The sequence below is a fragment of the Lathyrus oleraceus genome, chromosome 1 (genome assembly GCF_024323335.1).
Source record: "Lathyrus oleraceus cultivar Zhongwan6 chromosome 1, CAAS_Psat_ZW6_1.0, whole genome shotgun sequence".
NCBI classification, from domain to species: domain Eukaryota; kingdom Viridiplantae; phylum Streptophyta; class Magnoliopsida; order Fabales; family Fabaceae; genus Lathyrus; species Lathyrus oleraceus.
This window is the reverse complement of record NC_066579.1, coordinates 235,477,658-235,505,597: the sequence shown is the minus strand read 5'-3', so window position 1 is coordinate 235,505,597 and position 27,940 is coordinate 235,477,658. Positions and strand designations below refer to the sequence as shown.

Here is a 27,940-nt window from a genome sequence, read left to right as displayed (position 1 = left end):
TTTCTCCCAAGTCCTTAGTGAGAAAACCTTTAATCAATCTACCCTCATTCCTATGTCCATAGCCAATGAGTGTGAAGTTAAGCTGTATAATATCAAGAATGTTCTGGTTCATACAGGGTATCCCTAGTCCTAGGTGATATCTACTGCAGAGTAACCTGATGAAAACCTTACCACTGGCAGTCCAGCCTAGGTGATAACCATAGATCAATCTCGATTGGTCCGAAAGAGAAAGCAATAAACACATCAAAAGGTTACCGTAAAAATATTATAAATGCAAATGTAAACTCAAATTCATTACAATTCTAAATCAGGGACACCCCTAGCATTGGGGGGTTTAGCTACTCATATTGTTTAAAACCAATGCAAGATAAAAATTACACATTACAAGTACTTGGATGACTTTGATCTTCAATCGCTCCCGCTCATGAATCTCTTCAGCTCTCCAAATGCCTTGATCTCTGTAATACTTGACTGTTTCACAATACCGCGGTTTGCTGTACTCCAGGATGATTTTTCCTTTGGTAGAAGACCTCTTTTTATAGTGAAAGTTCCCAACAGCAGTTGGACAGGTCCAAAGATGTCTCCACAAAGCCCGAAGAATGAAAAGCCCGGAAAAATTGGAAATATTGGGCTTGGGCTGACACGGCCCGTGTCAGCTGACACGGGTGGCCGTGTCATCCTACTGGTTAGCCTGACACGCCCCTGGCATGCCTAACACGGGGGTAAGTCTGCCTGACACGGCCCGTGTCAACTGACACGGGTGGCCGTGTCAGGCTACTGTTTTCTTCCTCTGTCTCCCTTTCCCTGACACTGGTGGCCCGCCTGTCTGCCATGATGGAGTCAGTTATTGCTGCTCAAAGTCAATCTTCTCTAACGCCTGCTACTCCTCCTACGAGGACAATTATTTCAGAGGTGGCTACCTCTACCATGCCTGCTGCTACCGCTCATTTCATGCCTACTATGCTTGTCAGATTCCCGTGGGGAATGTCGTCCAACTTTATGCCTGAAGGCTTTGCGCCTACTTTTGCTTCCATGCCGACATCTAGCCCGGTCATGTCCGTGCCACCTCCTGTTGTGCACACCTTACCTCGTGTAGAGGATACCATTTATCACTCCAAGTCGTCTGAGGGTCCGGATTTCTATGAGAAAATGGATGAAATGAAAGATCAGTTTCTTGAGTTGCGCAAGGAATTGAAGACGCTAAGAGGTAATGATTTGTTTGGAAAGAGTGCTACTAAGTTGTGTCTAGTGCCCAATGTCAAGATCCCAGTGAAGTTCAAAGTGCCTGACTTTGAAAAGTATAAGGGGAATATTTGTCCGCTCAGTCATCTAGTGATGTATGATCGTAAGATGTCTACTTAGACCGATAATGATCAACTGTTGATTCATTATTTCCAGGACAATTTGACCGGTGTTGTGCTCCATTGGTATATGAGGTTGGATAGTGCCAGCATTCATACTTTCAATGACTTGGGAGAGGCTTTTGTCAAGCAGTATAAGTACAACATGGACATGGCGCCTCATAGAGACCAGTTGAGGTCTATGTCTTAGAAAGATAAAGAGACATTTAAAGAGTATGCATAGAGATGAAGGGATTTGGCTGCCTTGATCACTCCTTCTTTGGAGGAAAAAGAGATGACAAAGATCTTTCTAAAAACTCTGAGTTTATTTTATTATGAACGAATGATTGCTAGTGCCCCCAGTGACTTTACCGAAATGGTAAACATGGGGATGAGGCTTGAGGAAGGAGTCTGAGAGGGACGTTTGTCGAAAGATGAGGCATCGACAAGTAAGAGATATGGCAGCAGTTCCAGCAAGAAAAAGGACAATGAAGCGAATGCAATAAGCAGTAGGAGGCAGAGGAGGCCTCAGATCAGAAGGAATCCAACATCCTATCAACATCACCATCAAGTATCTTCTGTTATTCCGGTTTTTTCTAATCAACAATCAACACCAGTTCAACAACCACAACGTCAACAACAACAACCGCAACAACGAACAAACACCTACAACAACAATACTACCAACAATCATCATCAACAAAACTTTGAGAGGAAGAATGTCTCTTTCGACCCAATTCCCATGTCTTATGCAGAATTGTATCCATCCTTGATTCTCAAAAACCTAATCCAACCGAGAAACCCGTCGCAGATTCCAAAACCACTTCCATGGTGGTACAAGCCTGAGCTCCATTGTGCTTTTCATCAAGGAGCACCCGGACATGATATCGAGAACTGTTATCCGCTCAAGTATGAGGTTCAAAAGCTGATGAAGAGTGGAATGGTGTCCTTCGAGGACCGTGCGCCGAATGTGAAAGCAAATTTGTTGCCCGCCCATGGGAACTCTTATGTGAATATATTGGACGGTTGTCCTGGCGAGTTTAAAGTTTTTAATGTGCGTTTTATCAGGAGGTCCTTAGTGCAGATGCATAAGGATGTTTGTTTAGTGAGTGATTGTGAGTATGACCATGATGGTTGTGCTGTTTGTCGTGTTAACCCGAGGGGTTGTGAAATTGTGAAAAGGGACATCCAGCGACTGATGGATGAAGGCATGATTCAAATTCTTCAATCTCGTCATGTAGATTATAATGTAAATGTCATAGTGCCTATTTTCAAGAAGCCAGAGAGATTGGTAATCAAGTACGACATCAGCAGCAATAGAAACGTCAACAATAGATCAGTATCGTCGTTGGTTATACGGTTAGCGGGCCCAGTATTGTATTCATCTGATAAAGCTGTTCCGTATCAGTATAATGCTACAATGATAGAGGGTGGTCAAGAGGTTCTGTTGCCGACGACTAGCTCTGTGGTGAGCATTGTTGATGTTACCAAGGTGACCGCAGTGGTCGTGTGTTTGGGCCGGTGTTCCCAAAGGATAAGGAAGAATCAATTGTGAGTAAGAAGGTGGAAGTGCCTGTTGAAGATCCAGTTGGTGTTTCAAAGGGTAAGTCTGGTGAATCCAACAATTTGAAAGCTAACGATGATGATGAGGTACTTCAGTTAATCGAAAGGAGTGAGTTCAATGTGGTGGAGCAGCTGCTCCAAACCCCTTCAAAAATCTCAGTGTTGTCTCTGCTCATGAATTCTGAAGCGCACAAAGAAGCACTGCATAGAGTTCTAGAATAAGCTTTTGTAGAACATGATGTCACAGTAGACCAATTCGATCATATTGTGGCTAACATCACTTCTTGCAATAATCTCAGCTTATGTGATGAAGAACTCCCTGAGGAGGACATAAATCATAATCTGGCTTTGCACATTTCTATGAATTGAAAAGAGGATGCTTTGTCAAATGTGCTTGTTGACATTGGGTCGTCACTGAATGTACTACCAAAGTCAACTCTGTCAAAGTTGTCATATCAAGGAGCGCCTATGAGGTATAGTGGTGTAATCGTCAAGGCCTTTGACGGTTCGCGCAAGACGGTTATTGGTGAAGTGAACCTTCCATTTAAGATAGGTCTGAGTGATTTTCAAATTACTTTTCAAGTAATGGATATCCACCGACCTATAGTTGCTTGTTGGAAAGGCCATGGATTCATGAGGCAGGAGCTGTTACCTCCACTTTGCATCAGAAACTCAAATTTGTGAAAAATGACAAGCTAATGATTGTTGGTGGAGAGAAGGTGTTGTTGGTTAGCCATTTGTCATTTTTCTCTTACGTGGAAGCTGAGGATGAGGTTGGAACTCCGTTCCAGGCCTTATCTATTGCTGCTGAAAAGAGGGTTGGGGCACCTATGTCCTCGTTGAAAGATGCTAAGAAGATTGTGGAAGAAGGCAATATTGATCAGTGGGGGCGCATGGTAGAGGTCTCCGACAACAAAGGCAAAACCGGTTTGGGGTTCCAGAAAGGTTCATCAACTACAAGGACTGAAGATATGCAACTTAGCTTTCGTAGCGGAGGGTTTATTCATGGCAATGAACAACACTTAGCTGTTGTGCTAGAGGATGACGAAGAGGAAGACTGCACCAACTTTGTGACGCATGGAAAGACTTGCAACAATTGGACTGCTGTTGATGTTCCTATTATTTTGTATCGATCTAAGTAATTGCTTTTATATGTTTTTAAAATCCTTCTCCCATGCCTAAGGGAGAAGCGAACATTGTTGGGCATTTTCAAATTGATCATCAAAAAAATTAATTCTATTCATCCACGTCTATGATGTCTTGTTTTTACTTTTTGTTTTATTCTGAAAATGGTAATCACAAAAAACATAAATAAACAATATAATCGTCCATCTGCATAATATTTGGTCACAAATTCCCTTCTCTAAAATCAAAATATCAAATCATTATGCAGGTTGGTTTCTAACCCCATTGAATACAATGATCCTTCTCCTTATCCAAATTTTGAGTTCCCTTTGTTTGAGGCCGATGAGGAAAGTGATGTAGAAGTGAGTGATGAATTATCTCGTCTTCTTGAGCAAGATGAAAAAACCATTTAGTCGCTCGAAGAGCTGATTGAGCTTGTCAACTTGGGTTCAGAGGATGATGTGAAGGAAGTCAAGATTGGGTCTCGCATGTGTCCAAATGTCAAGAAGGGGTTGATTGATCTTCTTCGAGAGTATTCAGATGTGTTTGCTTGGTCCTATCAAGACATGCCTAGTTTGGATTCTGAGATTGTGGAGCATAGATTGTCATTGAAGCCATAATGCCCGCCAGTCAAGCAGAAGTTGAGAAGAACGCATCCTGATATGGCTGTGAAGATCAAAGAGGAAGTGCAGAAGCAGATTGGCACCGGTTTCCTTGTGACCGTTGAGTATCCGCAATGGGTGGCCAATATTGTGCCTGTGCCGAAGAAAGATGGAAAAGTCCGAATGTGTGTTGACTATAGAGATTTGAGTAAATCCAGTCCGAAAGATGATTTCCCCTGCTACATATTGATATGTTGGTAGACAACACTGCTAAATTCAAAGTCTTTTCGTTTATGGATGGATTTTCCAGATATAATCAGATCAAGATGGCACCCGAAGATATGGAGAAAACCACATTCATTACACCTTGGGGAACATTCTGTTATAAAGTGATGCCTTTCGGTCTAAAGAATTCAAAGTCTTTTCTTTTTCATGATATGATGCATAAAGAGATCGAAGTATATTTCAATGACATGATTGCTAAATCAATTGATGAAAAGGAACACGTTGAGCATTTGTTGAAGCTATTCCAGCATTTGAGGAAGTATAAACTCCGCTTGAATCCAAATAAGTGTACTTTTGGTGTTCGTTATGGTAAGTTGTTGGGCTTTATTGTCAGCGAGAAGGGTATTAAAGTTAATCCTGCCAAGGTCAAAGCAATACAAGAGATGCTTGCGCCCAAAACTGAGAAGTAAGTCAGAGGTTTTCTCGGCCGCTTAAATTATATTTCCAGATTCATTTCCCACATGACTGCCACATGTGCGCCTATATTCAAGCTTCTTCGAAAAGACCAGTCTTGTGATTGGACCGAAGACTGCTAGAAAACTTTTGACAGTACCAAAGAATATTTGCTTGAACCTCCGATTTTGTTTCCACCTATCGAAGGAAGACCGTTGATCATGTATCTGACTGTGCTTGAAGATAGTATATGTTATGTCCTTGGTCAGCAAGATGAGACTGGAAAGAAAGAATTTGTGATCTACTACCTCAGTAAGAAGTTCATCGACTGTGAGACTCGGTATTCTATGCTTTAGAAGACTTGTTGCGCATTGGCTTGGGCTGCTAAGCGTCTGCGTCAATATATGTTGAATCATATCACTTGGTTGATATCCAAAATGGATTCAATCAAGTATATATTTGAGAAGCCTGCTTTAATTGGGAGTATTACCCATTGGCAGATGTTATCAGAGTATGATATCGAATACCGATATCAGAAAGCGATCAAAGGTAGTATCTTGGCTGACCATTTGACTCACCAACCAATTGAAGATTACCAGTCAGTGCAATATGACTTTCCTGATGAAGAGATTTTGTACTTGAAAATGAAAGATTGTGATGAACCATTGCTTGAAGAAAGGCCAGAACCTGGTTCTTGTTGGGGCATGGTATTTGATGGAGTTGTTAATCAATATGGAAATGACATTGGGGCAGTGATCATTACTCCTCAAGGCACATATCTACCATTTACAGCTAGATTGACTTTCAAGTGTACAAACAATATGGCAGAATATGAAGCTTGCATTATGAGGCTCGAAGAGGCCATGAATCTCAGAATCAAGTATTTGTATGTCTTTGGAGATTCAGCTTTGGTTGTGAATCAGATCAAAGGTGAATGGGATACAAATCAACCCGGTTTAATACCATCACTACGCCAAAAATGACTTTTAACAGCGCATCTTAGACAGCGCTTTTAAAAGAAAGCGCTGTCTAAGGTTAAAATTAAAATAAAACACGGAAAATGTTCCAAAAAAATAATGAAAGCGCTGTCTAAGGGGGGGTATTAGACAGCGCTTTCTAAAAGCGCTGTCTAAGACCCCCCCTTAGACAGCACTTTTAGAAAGCGCTTTTAAATATAGACCTTAGTCAGCGCTTTTGATAAAGCGCTGTCTAAAGTCTTTAAATTAAAAAAAAAATTAAAACCAAAAGCGCTGTCTTTAAATTTTTTGTTCCGTTGTGCCAGAGCTCATCGTCGACGGTGGTGGAGCTCAAACCAGGAAACAAAATGACTCAAACCCTTCGTCTTGTCCTCCTAGGCATAAAGACCACCACCCCAAGACCTAACTCTCAATCAAACAGGAGAATCGAAAGGAAGAAATCATGAACCCTAAAATCCTAAAGATAAATTAAATGGCCATGAGAGAGAGTCAAAGTCTCAAACCATAGGGATTTGACTCCATCAGGCGAGCTTTACATGATGGGAACAAAAAAAGGTCAATCGAGGAACTTGAGTCACTACCTCGTCGGAAAAGATGACCAGAGTGAGGGCAACGACGACGAAGATTTCAGGCGAGGTATCCTCTCTTACTTTTCTATGCTTTCTCTTCTTCTTCCTCTATTAAAAAAATAAGTGAGGGTTGAGAGGGATTTTGGGCTAGCTCGAGACTTGAGATTTTGAGGTTTGGTGTTTCAACTGTTTAGGTTTAGGGCTTGAGAATAGTGTTTGATGTTGTGTGTTTTTTCAAACTCTGATGTTGTCTCCCCTCCTTCAACTTTGAGTGTGCTCTTCTTTTATATTGAAGAGTAAAGGATTTTTGTTGGGTTTTGATTTATAAAAGGGAATGGAATTGAAAATGCTAGACCATGTTTTTCCAAATGCATGTTTGCTCTGAAAAAACATTGCGCCCTTGTACCTTGCTTGTCTGCTTCTTTTGGATTGTTATGCTCTTTTTACTATATTACATTTGTTAATGTTACTTCTTTACTGTAGTAAAATGTGAATTGAGTGGAATTGGCTTACTATACATTAATGTGGAATTGCAGTTATGCTTCCAATGCGTGAATGCTATGATGCCTTGGACTTGTTATTGTTGACTTGGACTGCTGTTGGTTTTGGTTGCATGGTTTGGAATTTGTTGCAAGTTTTATGTCCATTTATATGCACATGGTTAGGTTGCATTGGATGCTTGGTCTTCTTGCAGGTATGAAGTTGTTAGGTATTTTTGGAATTGTTTGTATTTGTTGGGTTTTGCTGCAACAGTTGAATTGGTGCAGGGTGCTCATGGATTGATGCTTGCTTGCTATGGCTTTTTGCAGCTTGATGGAATTGGATTGAAAGTGTGTTTGTTCATATGAAATTGCACTGAACTTTGCAGGTTTGTTCTAGTTTGATGCGGCTGAAATTGAATTGATGCATGGTTGAATTGTGAAGGTCTGTTGCAGGTTTGTATGTTGACCTGCCTTGCTTGATGTTTGTGCATGTTTTGGAATGCATTGTTGTAAATTTGGTGATGGCAATATGGTGAAGGTTGGTTGGAATGAGTGATGCATTGCAGAATTGAGGGTATTTGGCTATGGACAGCAGGGCATTTGGTACAGGAAACAATGTGGACTATTTGTCCATGTATTTGGATGTCGCAGATTCAACTAGTTTGCCCTATGGTTGGAGTAGATATGCACAGTTTAGCTTGGAAATTGTTAATCAAATCCATAATAAGTTTTCTGTGAGAAAAGGTATCCCTTTCATTTTGAGCATTGCTGGAATTACACTTGTCACATGATGGCACTGGCTAGTCATAACTGTAAGTAGGATAGAGCATTGCTGGAATAAAAAGTGTTTTTTTTTTGCAAGATGTCAAGATGTATGTTGCAATTAATGGATGCAAGATCATTTGATACTCAAATAATCTATAATTTGTTATAATTAATCATTTGACACCTCTTTACACACACACACACACTGATTATTCTGCATTTGGCTCTTATTTATACGGTATCAATTATGTTTTTTCAATTACCGATACTATTTACACACACACACACACACCTCTTTACAGTGAATTTCTTGATGATGCTTTATTTACTGATTTTGGCTACTTGTGTTGGTTCAGTTATTTCAACTTGCGAGTTTGTGTTCCGTTGTTCTTTGTTGTCGAGTTGCTCCTCTGCAAAAAGCCGGTATTGTTTCCCTTGTGAAGAAGAGAACATCTGACATGACACTAGCCATTGGAGACGGTATGAATTCTTCTCTCGATTTCGTTTTAGTCAGTAAATTTTTTGTTCATTTTGTCGCCATTATTTTGTTCTAGTTCCTGTAATATACTAGTCTGATTATGTATATGCATGTGTTTACAGGTGCTATTTTCTATAACTGTTCTACAGAAATGTTGTCCTTGTTCTTGTCCTATTTTCTATAACTGTTCTGTACTTACGTGTACATCTCTATTTTTTTTCCATAATCATGAAAAAAAAGTGATTAATTTTGTTTTGTTGCTGGATATTTTAATATATGATTTCTTTTAGTGTATAATAATTTTTACCATGTGATGCTAGTAGCATAATAGTGACAAAAAAGCATATTCACCATGTATCTTATGTTTCATGTAAAGACAAAAATATTAGCCGTTGCAATTGAGAGAAAATTCCAATTATATTCACTCATCATGTGGATTAATAGTTGGCATAGTTTCTTATCTGTACAAATTTCAATGATTTATGAATTAATAATGTAACGGCTTTATTTAATTTTTATGTTTATGTATCTTGAGATAAGGTTTAACTATTTGGTGTTTTTTTGTTTGTTTGCTTGCTCCACAAGCCAGTGTTTTTTTTTCTCTGTATTTGAATTCATGGTCTTCATATTCACGACTGTGTTCCTACTGGAGGACTATGGCGGATGGTGTCTGACACATACACATGTAGTTGAACTATTATGAGTACCAGGGTTGTGTCCGTGTCTGTATCAGGCTTCGCCGAGTCACATTGCACGACTCGTTATGCAATTTTTGATAGTCTACAGCGCACTACCAACTATCATTGTTGGAATTCTCGACAAAGATCTCGGTAGAAGCACACTCCTAAGGCATCCTCAGCTTTATAGTGCTGGCCAAAGAAACGAAGCTTACAACAAGAAATTGTTTATGTTAACAATGGCAGATACTTTGTGGCAAAGCATGGTTATATTTTGGCCTCCACTTTTTGCATATTGGAAAAGTACCATTGATGTAGCAAGTATAGGTGACCTTTGGACTTTGGCAGTGGTTATTTTGGTGAATTTGCACTTGGCTATGGATGTTGTTAGATGGTATTGGGTGACTCATGCAGTCATTTGGGGATCTATTACTGCTACTTTCATTGCTGTCATGATCATTGATGCTATACCTAAACTTCCTGGTTTCTGGGATGATAATGCAAGATTTTCTGTGTTGATCTCTCCATGTGATGATAATGTTTGTTTGTTTTGCAGTACTCGTGTTTCGAACGAATTAGGAGCAGGGAATCCAAAGACAGCTAAGGGAGCTGTTCGAGTTGTTGTTATTATTGGAATTGCAGAAGCAATTATTGTCAGCACCTTCTTCCTATGTTTTCGAAATATTTTAGGATATGCTTATAGCAATGATGAACAAGTTGTGAATTATATAGCGAAAATGGTTCCACTTCTCTGTGTTTCTGTTAGCGCCGATAGTTTAATCGGCGCACTTTCAGGTTAGTCAAATACTTACCCCTTCTTGCATCTACACAGAGTCTTCTAACAATTGATATGACTCTGATCACGCTAATTTATGAATTAGTAATGTGTCAAATATTATTATAGGGATTGCAAGAGGAGGTGGATTTCAGGAAATGGGAGCTTATGTGAACCTTGGAGCATACTATATAGTTGGAATTCCTTTGGGTTTGTTATTAGGTTTTCATCTAAAACTAAATGCTAAGGGTTTATGGATGGGAACTTTAATAATAATAATAATAATGTGTTATTGATTGATAAGCCATATTGCTAAACAATTGCGGTTCTCCTTTTTTATCAATATTGCAAAACAAAAGCCATTCGATGCTCTTCCAAGATGGAGCTCTTGTCAGACGAGGTTGGCTTTCTTTTCTCATTCCTCAAATATTCCTTCAATATCATAAATTAAATGCTTAAAAGTAACATGATGATTTGCCATCTCTTTCCAGAACCCTTCGTATTCCGGTGATCAAGGTGCACTCGTTCTTCCATCTGTATTGGATATAACAGATGGATCCATGAAGCTAATTAATGCGCATCCTGCTATGGTGCATCATCATCATCATTCTCAGAATCTTGGTCGTTCAATATTTTTGAAGCGATCTCGGTATTACTATGGTCACCAATATTCTCGACGTAACTCAGCCAATCATGCCAATGCATCTTCGTCTCGTAGCAAGGGTTCTTCCTCATTCGATGACAGGCTTTCGTTCAAGTTGGCTCCTCAACCGAACTCACAGCCCAGAGAACATACAGGTGTGTATTGATACTAGCATTGAATTTTACTAGGAAGATTGCTTATTCATTATCCAAGCTTTTCTTGTTTGTTTTCGATTTATTTTAGAGTACAAAGAGAAGACATTTTCTAGGCCAGAGAGAATCCGATCAAGTTCTTTCTCAACGGATTCAGTATCACCGGACGTCGTGAAGTCGGTTTGCATGATATGTGAGAAGCCACTGAGACAGAAATTTAATTTTATGGGGAATTCACTATCTTGCAATGAACTTGCAGTTGTAGCAGTTTTAGTATGTGGTCATGTTTATCATGCGGATTGTCTTGAGCAAAGAACTAGCCTCGAAGAACTACGCGATCCGTCATGTCCTATATGTACAGGTTTACTCTTGCAGGATCATGAATGTAAAGAACAAGAATAGTTTTCAAGTAGATGGATATTACAACTTCTTCTATGGACTTTGTAGCTAGGATGAAGATATTGCTGACAATATCAGGATCTCTGCATTGTCCTTAGAATTTGTGAATTTGTGGTATACTTTTAAAATTAATTAGGCTTATTAGGGGATTGTAATATTATTATGTAACAACAACTGAGTGGTGATGCAGAAATTCTGGTAGCTGTAAATGTTTTAGAGATTAAAAGATATACAGTTGAAATGATTGTTTGATTTGCACTCTTCATGCATACTATATTTCATATTTTAGATAATGCATGTTGATTGATTGACCTATATATGCTAAATGGTGTGCAATGTCTATGACATGTTTCTATTGTCATGGCTCTTTGGTACAAATTAAAGTGAGCCACTGGGCCACAATTTTTTGTTATCAATCTATTATTGCAAAGTCATATATATATATATATATATAATATATATATATATATATATATATATATATATATATATATATATATATATATATATATATATATATATATATATATATATATATATATATATATATATATATATATATATATATATATATATATATATATATATATATATATAAGTCATATATATATATATCACTACGCCAAAAAGGTTTTTTAAAAGCGCATCTTAGACAGCGCTTTTAAAAGAAAGCGCTGTCTAAGGGGGGGGCTTAGACAGCGCTTTTTGAAAAGCGTTGTCTAAGGTATATCTAAAAAAATTAAAATAGGAGGGTCTTAGAAAGCGCTTTTGGCCAAAGCGCTGTCTAAGGGGGGGGGGGGGGGGGGGGGCTTAGACAGCGCTTTTTGAAAAGCGCTGTCTAAGGTATATCTAAAAAAATTAAAATAGGAGGGTCTTAGAAAGCGCTTTTGGCCAAAGCGCTGTCTAAGGGGGTGGGGCTTAGACAGCGCTTTTCAAAAGCGCTGTCTAAAGTATACCTAAAAAATTTAAAATAAGAGGGTCTTATAAAGCGCTTTTGGCCAAAGCGCTGTCTAAGGGGGGGGGCTTAGACAGCGCTTTTAAGATTTAAAAAAGCGCTGTCTAAACCTTTAGCAGCGGAGGTTTAGACAGCGCTTTAAAGCGCTGTCTAAGGCTAAAAAAAGCGCTGTCTAAGGTCTTGTTTGTTGTAGTGCATATAGAGATTATGCGAGGAGGATTTCAACTTTCTATACAAAAGTTGAGTTTCATCATATCCCTCGAGATGAAAACCATATGGCAAATGCTCTTGCAACATTGGCATCAATGATTATAGTGAAGTATTGGAATGAAGTTCCCAATTTGTCTGTGATGCGTCTTGATAGGCCAACTCATGTGTTTGCTATTGAAGAAATCAAAGACGAGAAGTCTTGGTATTACGACATCAAATGTTTCCTCCAAAGTCAGATTTACCCGCCTGGGGCATCTTTGAAAGATAAGAAGACTTTGAGAAGATTAGCCGGTAATTTCTACTTGAATGGTGATATACTGTACAAGAGAAACTTCGACATGGTTCTGCTCATATGCGTGGATAAACACGAAGCAAACTTGTTGATGACTGAAGTGCGTGAAGGTTCCTTTGGTACTCATTCCAATGGACATGCAATGGAGAAGAAGATGTTGCGAGCAGGTTACTATTGGCTGACAATGGAATCTTACTGTTGCAAGTTTGTGAAGAAATGTCACAAATGTCAAATTTATGCTGATAAGATTCATGTTTCTCCGACACTTTTGAATGTTATCTCTTCCCCGTGGCCCTTCTCCATGTGGGGAATTGATATGATTGGGATGATTGAACCCAAAGCTTTGAATGGACATCGTTTCATTTTGGTGGCAATTGACTACTTCATAAAATAGGTTGAAGCGACATTGTATGCAAATGTAACCAAGCAAGTTGTTGTAAGGTTTATCAAGAATTAGATTATATGTCGTTATGGTGTGCCAAGTAAGATCATTACTGATAATGGATCGAACTTGAATAACAATATGGTGGAAGCTCTTTGCAAAGACTTCAAGATTGCACATCGTAATTCTTCTTCCTACAGACCCAAAATGAATGGGGCTATTGAAGATGCGAACAAAAACATCAAGAAGATTATTCAGAATATGTTTGTCACGTATAAGGATTGGCATGAGATGCTCCCATTTTCTTTGCATGGGTATCGTACATCCGTCCGCACTTCAACAGGGGCAACCCCTTTCTCACTTGTGTATAGTATGGAAGCAATGCTCCCCGTAGAGGTTGAGATTCCTTCATTGCGCGTGCTTATGGAAGCCAAGTTGACTGAGGCTGAATGGTGTCAAACCAGGTGTGATACGATGAACTGACTTTGTGTTTTTGCTTTGAAAAGCAATGTTGTGGATAGCAAGAGTCGCCACCGACTTTTCTTTTATCCAATAAGGAAAGGCGGAAAAGAACTGGAAAGACCTTGATTAGATTTTGAGTTCGGGAGGTACATTATACAAAGGGAAGGTGTTAGCACCCTTTGTATCCATGGTTATCCATGGGCTCTTAATTACTTAACTCACTTATGTTTTCCTTGTTTGAGAAAGTGTTTGAGAAATGTGGTGTGTTTAGAAAATATTTTGAAAGGAGAGTTTAACTTTGTAATGATTCTTGTACGAATGTATACAAAGTGTTTATCTCGTTTGATTTTGAAAGATGTTTAGAAAAATATAACTCGGCGATGATTCTGGTGCGAATGTATACCAAATGGTGATTTTTCTAAAAGATGTTTTGAAAAGTGTGAGGGGTGAAAAGTATCTTAAGCTGTGAGCAAGCATTTAAGAGTTATACCTAACCAAGGTCTTTATAGGTATTTCATATCCTTAGGATGGTAAAACTGCCCTTACTATTGAGAAGTAAGTAGTCTTATCCTTTGGATGTAAAGGGACATTGTGGGGTCGTCGATTGGTCATTGAAGGCAACATTTGTAAGGATACCTTAGCATTCGAAGGGACGATCATCATTTAATCGTAGGCTACAACGAAGGGTCATCGAGGGACAAAGTCATATATTCGAAGGCAACGTTCGAGGGACAAGGTTTATCTCGTAGGGACATTGACCTTTTGATCGAAGGGACTATGACTTATCTGTTTAGGGGTGATGATGATTTAATCAAAAGGGTCTTTGCTAAGGGTATCCCCACATTCGCGGGACATGACCGTAATATCGTAAGGCAATAAAAAGAGGGATAAGATCACGTATTCGAAGGCAATGTAATTAGCCAAGTAATCAAAATAAATCTCCACAATGGTATCCCACAAATAAAGTGGAATACCGAGCTATCTCTTCAAGAATCATGGGAGCCCTTACAAAAACTCAGCAAACATGTTAGAATAATGGGATGGGGCGCAATCAAGAGTTGCATCGAACAAAAGAATCATAGCAATAATAGTGTCAGGCAAACAGCGTGTAAACGCAATAGAAAACATGTCGAACAAATACAAGACAGATCAGAATGCAAACAGAAAAAAAACAACTACTGTCATGTTCGCTACTGCCTCTCCTAGCGAGGGCCTGGCGAACCCTCGCTACAGGTTCACTTAGCGAGGTGCTAGCGAACGGCTGCGGGTTCTGGGTTCTTCTTTGATACTGGTGCGATTTCGGAAACCCCAAATCCTATGGCATCCATTACAGAATTTACGTGATCGAATATTCAAAGTATTGTTTTACACATTTATGCACATATAAACCCACATGCAAAACCTAACGATATTCGCCTTTCCAAATTCAACCATAATGCCTCATACGTTTAGAAATTTCAAATTGGGAGCATAGAGTAGTGGGAATACGGCAAACCTGATTGGAGAGATTGGATGAAATTGAATTTGCACCGTTGGGTTTGCAGGGCAATCTTAGGGTTTATGCCTGATAGGGTTGGTGGAGGTAACCTTTGTGCAGATGAGTTCTCTGAATTAGCTTCTAGGGTTTTCTCCCTTGTTTTTCTGATCTCCCGTTGTCTCTCCTTTTTCAAATGAAGTTCTGGAATTTATAGCTGATTTTTTGTGTCTTGGTGGGCTCAGACTAAAGGCAATTCAGGCCCAAAATTTTTGTATATCCGCAAGCTTCGCTAGGCGAGTGAGCTAGCGAAGGGTTCGCTAGGCGAACACTCAGCGAGTGTTCCAGCGAATGCTCCCAGACTTGGATGAAATCATAGCTAGTACTTACTCGCTAGGCGAGCAGCTAGCGAGCAGGTAGCGAGCATTCCAGTAGCAAAATCAACAAGGTTCGCTGGAGCGAAGGAGAAAGCGTGGGCTTCGCCTAGCGAAGGTTTTGCTCGCCTAGCGAGCATGCCAGTTCAGGTCATCTTCTGGATTTGGTAACCTGTGCGCGGGGTCTTTGTTCCTTTGAAAAATGAATAGACCTCTGTTGAAAGTATAAAAACTAATAAGCAAATTTTGGGGTATGACAGCTGCCCATGTTCAATATTCTTAAACCGAGAGAATTAGAATGGTATGTACACCATTCGTGATCTGGAGGTGGAAGATTATTGAACACTTAGAATGCCCCGAAAATTTGCCCTTGTTAATTAAAGGATAGTCTTGATGGAGATGGGCTTAAAGATGCCATCCGGAAAGTTTGATGATGAGAGCTTCAGAGTGCGTCGTATATTAGACCATATCTGAAGACATGGGTGTCACATTGGGTCGTACGCTAGACCGTATAATGAGTCATCCATTAGGTGATATTAGGGTGAGTTGAACCCGATGAGATAAGGATCAGAATGGGTCATACGCCAGACCGTATCCGAGTAGTAGAATGAGCCGTCCGTTAGGCTGTATCTGACGATAAAAAGTAGTCGTACACTAGACTATATTTCAGAATGTACCGTACGCTAGGTAGCATCTGAGTAGTAGAATGAGCCGTCTGTTAGGCTATATCTTCACTGGGGATGAAAGATCAGAATGGATCATACGCTAGATCGTATCAGAGTCGCAGAATGAGCCGTCCGTTAGGCTGTATCTGGAAAAATAAAGATCAGAATGGATCGTACTCTAGATCGTATCTGAGTAGCAGAATGAGCCGTCAATTAGGTTGTATCTGAGATAAAGAGTAGTCGTATGCTAGTCTACATTTCAGAATGTACCGTACACTAGGTAGTATCTGAGTAGCAGAATGAGCCGTCCATTAGGCTGTATCTGGAGAAATAAAGATCAGAATGGATCGTACGCTAGATCGTATCTGAGTAGCAGAATGAGCCGTCCGTTAGGCTGTATCTGGAGAAATAAAGATCAGAATGGATCGTACGCTAGATCGTATCTGAGCAGCAGAATGAGCCGTCCATTAGGCTGTATTTGGAGAAATAAAGATTAGAATGGATCGTACGCTAGATCGTATCTGAGTAGCAGAATGAGCCGTCCATTAGGCTGTATCTGAGATTAAAAGTAGTCATATGCTAAACTACATTTCAGAATGTACCGTACGCTAGGTAGTACTGAGGGGATGAATATCCAAATGGGTCGTACGCTAGACTGTATTGGAGCAGTTGAAGGAGCCATATGTTAGGCTGAATCAAAATGAGCCGTGCATTAGGCTATATCTGATAATATTGGTATATGTTGTCTTTGGCAATAAATGTCTGGGATGGGCTCAAGGATGCCATCATTAGGAGAATATCAGAATGCTTGTCAGAATGAATATTCATATGGATTATATCTGAAAAATGTATCTGAATCTTGAATGTAATTGATAAAGATCCGTCTGAATGAATCTTTATTTTGACTGTATCAGGAGGATAATTAACCTGAAAAAAAGTTAGCTTCATGCCATGTTATGATGCATGAGATGTTTTATGCTCTTGAAAATAAATGCGAACATTGCATGCATGCATATGCTGTGAAATGATGTATGAATGAATTATGTGTCTAAAATTTTTTGCCATGGGAAAATAAATCCCGATATTCTGGTTGGAGATATTTGTATTGATGACCCTTTCTTAACTGGGGATATTCGATTTCTGTCTGATGGTAGAAATATTCTACAGAACCTGACTGGGGATAACAAAGATGACCAGTCTATCTAGTAGTGCCAATTTCTTCGGGGAATAACTGGTTTTGCTGGGGAACAGGATTTGCAACCGGATTTGTTGGAACGCATGGTTAAACCTTATTCTTGATCCTAAAGTCTTTTAGTAATTGCTATTTCTATTTTATGCATGTATTTTCGGTAAACATCAATCATATTCAAATGCATATATTAATTCGAATTAAATCAATGGACGTTTATGCAAACAAAACGGAGAAAGTAAAACAAAAGTACCTTTTTGGAAATAAAATTGTATTGATTTTGAAAGAGGGCCTATAAACAAGAAATTTTAATACAAGGAGACAGAAATCCTAGTAAGAGGTAATTGTCAAGAAAGCAAAGAAAAAACAGCTATGAAAAAAAAGTCCTATTGATTTTAATTCTACTACTGCTATTATGTCTTCAAGCATCTCATCTCTTGCTGTCGGATAGAAGTGATTGGCTCGTTCAGTCTCTTTGACTTTGGTGAAGCTGACCGAGAACGGGACATAGTCATACGCTTTAATCCCTAATTTTTGCCTGGACCGCCTTTTCAGGTTTTCAGTCCACCAGGATACCCTTTTTTGCCCAAGCCGCCTTTTCAGGTTTTCGACTTGCCGGGTGTACATTTTTATATGTTTATCCCTAATTTTTGCCCGAACCCTTTTGGTTCGCTGGGATGCCCTTACTTTTGCCTAGATATGTCGACCTAGCAGGTCTCTTTTATGCGTAGTATTTTTTAACTATGTCCGCGTTCACGGGATGCGGGAAATCTTCGCCATCCAGTGTAGCAAGCATCATGGCTCCACCAGAGAATACCTTCTTAACTACAAATGGCCCTTCGTATGTGGGAGTCCATTTGCCTCTAGGATCACCTTGTGGTAGAATGATACGCTTTATCACCAAGTCGCCAATTTGATACACCTGTCTCTTGACTTTTTTATTAAATGCCTGGGTCATGCGCTTCTGATATATTTGTCCATGACAAACAACCGCAAGTCTCTTTTCATCAATCAAATTTATCTGATCGAGTCGAGTCTGAATCCATTCATCTTCATCTAAGCCTGCATCTTTCATAATTCTTAGAGAGGGAATCTGAACTTCCACTGGTAAAACGGCTTCCATTCCGTAGACTAAAGAGAAAGGAGTTGCCCCTGTCGAAGTGCGTACTGAAGTGCGATAACCATGAAGAGAAAATGGTAACATCTCATGCCAGTATTTGTATGTTACTGTCATCTTTTGTATAATCTTCTTAATATTCTTATTAGCAGCTTCTACGGTGCCATTCATCTTTGGCCGGTACGGAGAAGAGTTATGGTGTTTTATTTTGAACTGCGTGTAGAGTTCAGTAATCATCTTGTTGTTCAAATTAGTACCATTATCAGTGATAACTCTTTCAGGGATGCCATACCGACAAATAAGACTATTCTTGATGAACCGTGCCACCACATTCTTGGTGACAGAAGCAAATGAGGCTGCCTCTACCCACTTCATAAAGTAATCAATAGCAACAAGAATGAAACGATGTCCATTAGAAGCAGTAGGTTTAATCTCTCCAATCATATCAATGCCCCACATTGCAAAGGGCCAAGGGGCTGTCAACACGCTCAATGGAGCAGGAGGTACATGTACTTTGTCCGCATAGATCTGGCACTTGTGACAAGTTCTGGAGTGATGGTGGCAATCAGCTTCCATGGTAGACCAATAATACCCTGATCTCAGAATCTTCTTGGCCATCGTATGTCCACTAGAATGAGTCCCAAAAATACCGTCATGCATGTCTTCCATAATCTTTTCTGCTTCCTTTTTATCCACACAGCGAAGCAAAGTCGAATCATGATTACGTTTGTATAATACTCCATTACTCAAAAAGAATTTAGCGGAGAACTTCCTCAGAAATTTTCTGTCATTGATGGATGCCCCTTCAGGGTATTCTTGAGTTTCTAAATATCTTTTTACTTCGTGGAACCAAGGTTTCTCTTCTACTTCATCAGCATTAAGTTCATAACAATATGCTGGTTCATCTAATCGTTCAATGGTGATCATGGGAGCTTCATTGTCCCATCTGACTCTAAACATAGATGACATGGTAGCCAATGCGTCTGCCAACTGATTCTCTTCTCGTGGAATATGTTCGAATGTAATCTCTTCAAAGTATGGGATTAATGTCAACACCCGCTCTCGATAAAGGATGAGATTCGGATGTTTAGTGACCCATTCTCCTTTGATCTGACTGATTACTAAGGCCGAGTCTCCGTACACACTCAAAAACTTGATTCTCAGGTCTATAGCAGCTCTGAGTCCCAAAATACATGCTTCATACTGAGCCATATTATTGGTACAATCAAAACATAGTCTAGCAGTGAAAGGCGTATGACAACCCTTGGGAGAAATAATTACAACACCAACACCATTGCCCAATGCATTAGAAGAACCATCAAAAACCATAGTGTAACACCTCAAAATTTGCCCTCCTCTTCTTGGGACTAGTTTGACACATTGCATTTCATATTTTAGGGCATTAGGCATTGCATTTTGCATATCATCATGAAAATAAGAAAGTCATTATCCCAAGTCTTTTCAGAAGATGGAGAGGTTGCATGATTCAAGCCTGAGGGTTTCTATGAATTGATGATCAACCATCTGAGGGTTTGCTTGTCACCAGGGTTTCTTGATCTTTCAAAGGTTTTGAGCATCATCGTGTTTGCAAGGATATATTACCATCATCATGGTTCTATCATCATCAAGGGTTTCAGAGTGCATTCCCAAGTTCCTTTGGATTAGGGTTTTGACCTCTGGTCAACCCTAATCAATGCATTCTTCCAGCTAGGGTTTCTCAAGGAGATGGGGTATTTTTATGGGATGAGGATCATATGATCATTATATTAAGCTTACATGAGCTAGGGTTTCATTTTTGAGCATTTTTATCAAGTGGTAGAGGCTCAAGCTGATCAGGGCATTTCAAGGTCATCTAAGGACCAAACAAGTCAACTGTGCAGTCAACTGAGGGCTATGAGGTGGGGAAATGAGTTGAGACACCTCAATCATGTTCAAAAGAGGTTCATTTGTCATTTCAAACATCTATCTTGAAGATTTTGAAGCCATGGTAAAAGTTTCCAAAAATGGAAAGTGACCTGTAATTTCAAGTTTCCAAAAATGGCAAGTTTTTGGTCCACATTCAACTTGACTTTCCAACATCAAAGAAGCTTCAAATGGATTTTTGGTGAACATGAAAGTTGAATATCTTTCTCTCCCATTTTCAAAAAGTCCTATATCATGTCCATCTGATGATTGGTTGAGAAGTTATGGCCAAATGATCACAAAGTGTACATTGAAGTTCAAAATGCCATAACTTTTGATCCAAAACTCCAAATTGGTCCACTCTTTTTGCAAAATGCTTGTCTTGACCAATACTTTCCAAATCAAGCCTTGCCTTGCATGAAAGAAGATCATAGGCTCACCTATTCACACATGTGCATTTTGGAGGGAAAATTGATAATTCAAATTTGGTTGATGATACAAGCAAGCTACCAATTCCATGATGATTATTGAATGGTTTTAAGTGAAATCCAAGCATTGCATGAGATTTGGCACGTGCTACATGGCCATGCAAGCTCACTTTGGCATTTTGCAAAACATTTCATAATTCACTAATGTCATACCCCAATTTTGTCCGGCCATTTTGGTTTAATCCATGAGATTTCTTTGCTTCAAAAGTCCCATATTTAGAATTTGCATTTTTTAGAAACATGTATGTGTTTTTTTTTCTTTTAAATTAAAAGTCCCATGTTTAGATTTTTTGTATTTTAAATAGAATTGTGTTTTTTTAATTTAAAAGTCCCATGTTTAGATTTTTTGTATTTAAAATAGAATTGTGTTTTTTTTTAAATTAAAAGTCTCATGTTTAGATTTTTTGTATTTAAAATAGAATTATGTTTTTTTAAATTAAAAGTCTCATGTTTAGATTTTTTTGTATTTAAAATAGAATTGTGTTTTTTTTTAAGTCATTATACTTAAATTATAAATTTGTTTTTTAAATTAAGTCATTATACTTAAATTAGAAATTTGTTGTTTTTAAAATTAAGTCATTATACTTAAATTAGAAATTTGTTGTTTTTAAAATTAAGTCATTATACTTAAGTTGGAAATTTGTTGTTTTTTAAAAAAAGTTGAAATTGACTAGCATAAATAAATATTGAGTTAAATTTTTTAAAAAAAAAGCTTAAAAGATAATTACATAATTAAAATTTAATTCAAAAAAATTCCTAATAATCCAAAACAATTGCATAACTGGCCAAAAAGAGAAATTCCAAATTAAAGTTTGTACATGTTACAAGCAATCCCTAAGTTCATAATCTAAAAGGTCTCTGTTACATCAGAAATAATTTTATTAAAAAATTGGAATAAGACAGCAAATTTCACAGACTCTTCCAAAAGCTCTTTTGGAAGTTCTCAATTCAAAAGCAACTCTTCAGAACTTTTCCAAAAAACCTGTTGAATAATAGTGCCCCTTTTTCAATCAATCAGCATCAACATCACTTCACCTGCAAAAACCAATTCAAAATCAAAAAACAGCTTATTCAAAAAGCACTTTTCAAAAACGCTTAAAAAACTGAAAAATAACTAAACAAATTACTCAGTTTGAAGCTTTATCCATAAGGTTAACATAAACATCCAAAAAGCACTTTTGGCATTAGCTTAAAACAAAATAAACCAAATCCCACATAATATGGGATGGGAAATTCAAAAAGCAAGGAGTTTCTTAAAGACTGTATATGATCTTCAAAAACGAAGGAGGAGAGGTTAACAGGGAGAGACAGAACACAATAAGAGATCTTCTAAAAAAAAACCTAACAACAACAACACAACAAAGCATTTTTTTTTCTAAAAAAAAACAAAAACCTTAAACTAGCAAACACGAGCAAGAACAACAAATACAGCAAGAACATCAACAATACGGTAACAATATTTTTTCTCAAAAAAACCTAATCAAGAATAACACAACAATTTCTCTCAAAACCTTAAACCAGAACACAACACATCAAGAACAACAGAGATTTTTTTTCAAAAAAAACCTAAAGAACACAACAACAACAGTACCAGAAACGGAGACACTCGGTAATCCTTCACCGACGATTCATGAATCGACCAGTATACAAAGGAGAAGAAGAGAGATAGAGTTGGAAAAGAAAAGAAGTAACAGAAGCATAAGAGAGAAGCAAAAAAACTCGACGATACCTTTTCGGATTTGGTTCGCTTCCGTTCTTCATCTTTCGACTCGAGCATCGTCGTTCTGCGTTCCACTTCAAGTGGCGACGCATCGCTCCACCCCAATCATCGTCAACGATCAATTTTCATCAACAACGCATTTTCGATTGAAGGTTGACTCTCGCTTTTCGCCGACGGTGGATCCTTGATTGAGGCTGATTCTTGCTCTACGTCGACCATGCGTTACCGATTGAAGGTGATTCTTCTCCCTCATCGATGATGTACCGGCGTCAATGATACGAGGTTAACGCGAGCGGCTTCCGTTGGTCTGTGAGGTCTCACAATCGCTCATTCTGGGGAAAGTTTGAAGGTACGCTCTGAAGTTTTGTTGTGAAACCTAATGGTGTTGGTGAGACTTGGGCCTTTGGCCCAAGAGATTTTGGCCTGCGTGCACACTCTCTCAATGCTACTGCACCCCATCCGATTGGGCTCTGATATCCTTTGTTGAGCCCATTCTCAACTTCTTTGGGCTTATTTCTTTGTTTTTGGTTACTAGTTGATTAAGTTTAGTTAATGTAGGTTACTTAACTTAATTAGATGATTAGGTATTAATTAGATTAAATTAGTTATGATTAGGATTAATTAGAAATATATTTAGGATTAGAAATAGTATTAGGAATATTAGAAATAATTAGGAATTTAGGTCCATTAGAATTTTTACATTTAGGTTATAAGTTTTTTTGAAGAGTTGGATTTAGAAATATTAGAAATATTAAATTTAGTTTAGAAATAATTGTAGATTAATTAGAATTATAAATTGATTTAGAATTATTTTAGAATTTTTAATTTGATTTAGAATGATTTTAGATTTTAATCTTTGTTAATATTTTAAAATTTTAATTAGATTTTTTTTAGAAATAATTGTAGATTAATTAGAATTATAAGTTGATTTAGAATTATTTTAGAATTTTTAATTTGATTTAGAATGATTTTAGATTTTAATCTTTCTTAATATTTTAGAATTTAATTAGATTTTTTTATAGAAATAATTGTAGATTAATTAGAATTATAAGTTGATTTAGAATTATTTTAGAATTTTTAATTTGATTTAGAATGATTTTTAGATTTTAATCTTTCTTAATATTTTAGAATTTAATTAGATCCTTTTCTTTAGAATTAATTGTAGATTAATTAGAATTATAAGTTGATTTAGAATTATTTTAGATTTTTTAACTTAATTTAGAATGATTTTAAAATTTAATCTTTGTTAATATTTTAGAATTTAATTAGTTTTCTTTTTTAGAAATGATTGTAAATTAATTAGAATTATAAGGTGATTTAGAATTGTTTTAGAATTTTAATTTAATTTAGAATGATTTTAGAATTTAATCTTTATTAGTATTTTAAAATTAATATTTTGGGATAATAGTTTAGAATTGAGATTTTCGATTGTTTAATATTGTTTTGAGTTTTAATTTAATGATACTTTTGTTAATTGTTTAAACTTTAGTTATTTGTTTTAGATTTAACATTTTATTACAATTCTCTTGATATTTCATGTTGATTTCAACTAACACCTAACATTTAACGATTAACTCTATTTTTTTAATTTCCGCAATTAACATCTAACTCTTTTAAATCCCGCTTCTAATATTTATTTATTTTTGTGTATTTACTTTACTTCGCTTTATGCTATATCATTGTACATTCTTCATCTCATCTTAAAATGAACCTAAAAATAATAAAGACTTAAAAATACAAAAAGATTATAATTCCCATGCCATCAATTCAAACCAATTTTTAAAACAAATAGAACTTCTCGATTCAAAGTCGAGTCCATTTTAAATGCCTTTGTAAGTCGATCGCTTGAAAAAGCATCGCCATCAACCTCACATGGCTTACTCTTGGGCCTTCTTACAATGAGACCATTCACTAAATAAATTCAATTCATTCACAAGAATGCAATTTTTAAAACCTCGATCCGACATCGAAAGTTAAATTAAAATACTTAATCACATCTAAACGACACTTAATTTGAAAATGAAAAGGGGGATGGTTTTGAGTTTTCAACTCCTCTCCTCGATTATTTGAATACGAGTTTTATTACTCGGTTAGTCAAATGGTCGTCATTTCTAATTCACTTAAGAATAAATAAATCAAATTCTTTTATAATAAAAAAACGAAAAGGGAGATGACTTTGAGTCTTCAATTTTTCTCCTCGATTATTTGAATACAAGTTCTCTTACTTGGTTAGTTGAATAATTGTCGTTCCTCTACAAACTTCCAAACCCGATTAAATCGAAATATTTTCACAATAAGCTAAATGAAAAGGGAGATGACTTTGAGTTTTCAACTTCTCTTCTCAACTGTTTGAATACGAGTTCTCTTACCCGGTCAGTCGAACAATTGTCATTTTTTCGCAACTTAATAAATCAATCAAAGTTATACGAAAAAGGAGATGGTCTTGAGTTTTTAATTCCTCTTCTCAAATGCTTGGATATAAGTTGTCTTACTTAGCCATTCGAGCACTTGTCATTTATTCTAAAAACATCAACTATACAACCTTATTTTCATAAATATTCAGATGAAACAGAAAGCGGTCTAGAGTCTTCCATTCTCTTTCCCGATTATTAGGATACGAGTTGTCTTACTCGATTATCCGAGTATTCGTCATCCGTCCAAAGCACCTTAACTATTATCAAATCTTTCCTATAATTAAGGATGAAAAAGAAAGTGGTCTAGAGTCTTCTATTCCTTTTCCCGACTATTAGGATACGAGTTGTCTTACTCTACTATCCGAGTAATCGTCATCCAACCAAAAACATCTCAACCAATCGAAATATCCAACATATTAATTCAACTTGTCACCCTCGCGAGATCCAAGACTCTTTTCAGAAAGAACACTGTTAATCCTTTCTAATGCGCACAACAAACCAATGCTTAAGCCTCCGCCGAGAGTAGACAAGCCAATGTTTAGCCTTTAGGATGCGATCTAAGCAGTTGTTCATTAAAAGACACCAACCAACCGTAGTTTCCCCGAACTACGAATGCTCTGATTTCCTTATTTAAGGATACGTAGGCAGGAGATTGCTGTATCTTCGCGAGCACACTAATAAAAAACCTCCCATTTCTCCTTTCTAAGGTTCTCATCCATTTCTATTTTCAATATTTTATAACCCAAAGATAACAAACAAACATAAATTAACACTCGAAACACAAATTAGAACTAAAAGGTTCCCGTTGAGTACAACGGACGTAAGGGGTGCTAATACCTTCCCCTTACGTAATCCACTCCCGAACCCGAATATGGTTGCGATGACCATTATTCCATTTCCTAAAGGTTTTATCGATATTTTCCTATCCCTTTGTTGGGATCAATAAAATTCGGTGGCGACTCTGTTCGAACATGATTTTTTTCCGCGACCATCGCGAGGAATCGTATTTTTCGAGATGCGACAACTAATCATGTTTAACACCAAGTCTAATCCTAATTTCAGTGTGATTAAGGGATGATATAAAAGCCAAACCCTAACAAAATTTGCTCATAACTAACTTTTGAGATCTAGAATTTTCATTTCCCTCCATTTTTCTCTCTCTTCAAAACTCAAAATTCTTCACATAATTCTTGAATTTGCTTGCATAATCATGATCATGGAGTACCACTGAGCAAGATTCAACGTTTGGTTTGGAGAATTCTGTCCATATTCAAGCAGATCGGATGCATCTTCATGTTAATGGATTGTTGAAATTCAGCCAGATCTAGGAGTGTTCGACTGTTTCTTTGTGATCAAAGCTTCAAGATACAAGCATAGGAGAAGATCTGGATCATTTGGAAGCTTGAATACACGGATTCACATCACTGCCATTTCAAGTAGGTGAATTTTCGACCTCTCTTTTTTGCTAATTTCTTGTGATAATCATGTAGATCTTACTTAGGTGATCATGCTGATATGTTTTGAATTGATTTTGGTGAAGAAATGAGGGGGTTATGTTGATTTAAAGTTTGGATCTCAATAATGTTCTTGCTCGATTTGGAAAAATTAGGAAGAGTTAGGATTAGATAATAAGATATTTGTGATCCTGATGAGAAGAGTTTTCGAACCATATGCATTTTTCCAATTTCTGAAAAAAAATTTGGAGCTCCGCCGTGGACACGGTCGGAGAAGACGACCGGAACTACTGTTCCGGCGTCTGGTTTGGTGGCCTAGGGTTTGTGCTGAAACGCAGCGTTTCAAGCACTTTTGGACCGGGCGCGCGCGGGTTCGAGCCTTGGCATTTGCGTTTTGTTTTTTATTTGTTTTCCCTGGCCTGGCACGGGTTAGATTCTTGGCGAGCTTGTTTCTGAATTAAATTTTTGAGCGCTCATTTTTACCTGGCACGCGTGGGTTCAAATCCTGGCTGATGCATGTTGCCAATTTCTTTCAAATTTCATTTTTCATATTATTTCATTATTTCACATTTTATTTCTTCACTTTGAAAAATCACAAAAAATAGTAGGATGCTTCAATTTGATCCCAATTTTTTTTCATAAGTTTGTTTTAATGTCTAGTATTTTTAGCATTAATTTCATGAATTGTGTGATTCTGGATTTTTAATTGTGAATTGTTGATTGCAATATGTTGCATTCATTTGTTTGTGAAATGTTCATTGTTGATCCAATTGACTTAAAATTTTGCATGCTTGTTCCTCACATGTGATATGATTTTTGAGCTTTGGTTTGGCATTTTTATCATTTGATATCACTGTTTTGGACACATGAACATGTAGTGTGACAATTTGTGTCACATTCTTGACCTTGCATTTGTGCATTTTCATTCACCTATCATTTGAGCTCTTTTGGATCTAATTTTTTGCACATTGCTTGTTCACAACATGTGGAATTCACATAAAAAAATTCAAGACCATTGGATGTGTTTCTGTTTTGATTTGGATTTTCTAATTTGGATGTCCAATTTTGTGCATATTGTTTGCCTTTGCTTTACATGAATTGTTTGAAGCACTTGCCTTGTGAATTGATCTTGGTCCTTTTGAGGACATTTTCTTGATTGATTGAATGTGCATTATGCAAAAGGTTGACTTCTGTTTTGATTATTTGACTTGCTTTTGAACCTAGTCTTTGTACTAGTGGTTTGTGCACATACTAATTGAGCTTTGTGTTTCAAGTTTGAGCATTTGGCACTAATGGTTGGTATGGTCTCATTATTTGAGATGCAAGTTGCTTTGATTACTAACTCTGGTTGTGTTGTAGGTCAATTGATGTTATGAACTCACTTGAGTGCTTGCACTTATGACTTGCATTGTGTAGATATTGGAAAGTTCCATTGTTGTTGTCTGTTGGTTTTCTGAATACAATATTAATTGTTTGGCTTTTGTACAGGTACATTAGTTGCTAGCTCTTGCTTGAGCTTAAGCTTTGGAGTGCGGTTGATACACCACTGAGGTAGTTTAGCCTTCTTACTCCATGTAGTCTGGAAGTCCTGTCACCTTTTTGGCAGACATTTTGGCT

At 37.4% G+C, this 27,940-nt stretch overlaps 1 long non-coding RNA gene across 1 annotated transcript; it reads right to left on the bottom strand.

The window, feature by feature from the left end:
- Positions 1–21,512: 21,512 nt before the first annotated feature.
- Positions 21,513–22,904, bottom strand: LOC127115635 (uncharacterized). The gene is made up of 2 exons (XR_007800821.1): positions 22,465–22,904; positions 21,513–21,770 (listed from the first exon to the last, which is right to left on the bottom strand). It is a non-coding gene; the product is annotated as an uncharacterized LOC127115635 (long non-coding RNA).
- Positions 22,905–27,940: the final 5,036 nt, after the last annotated feature.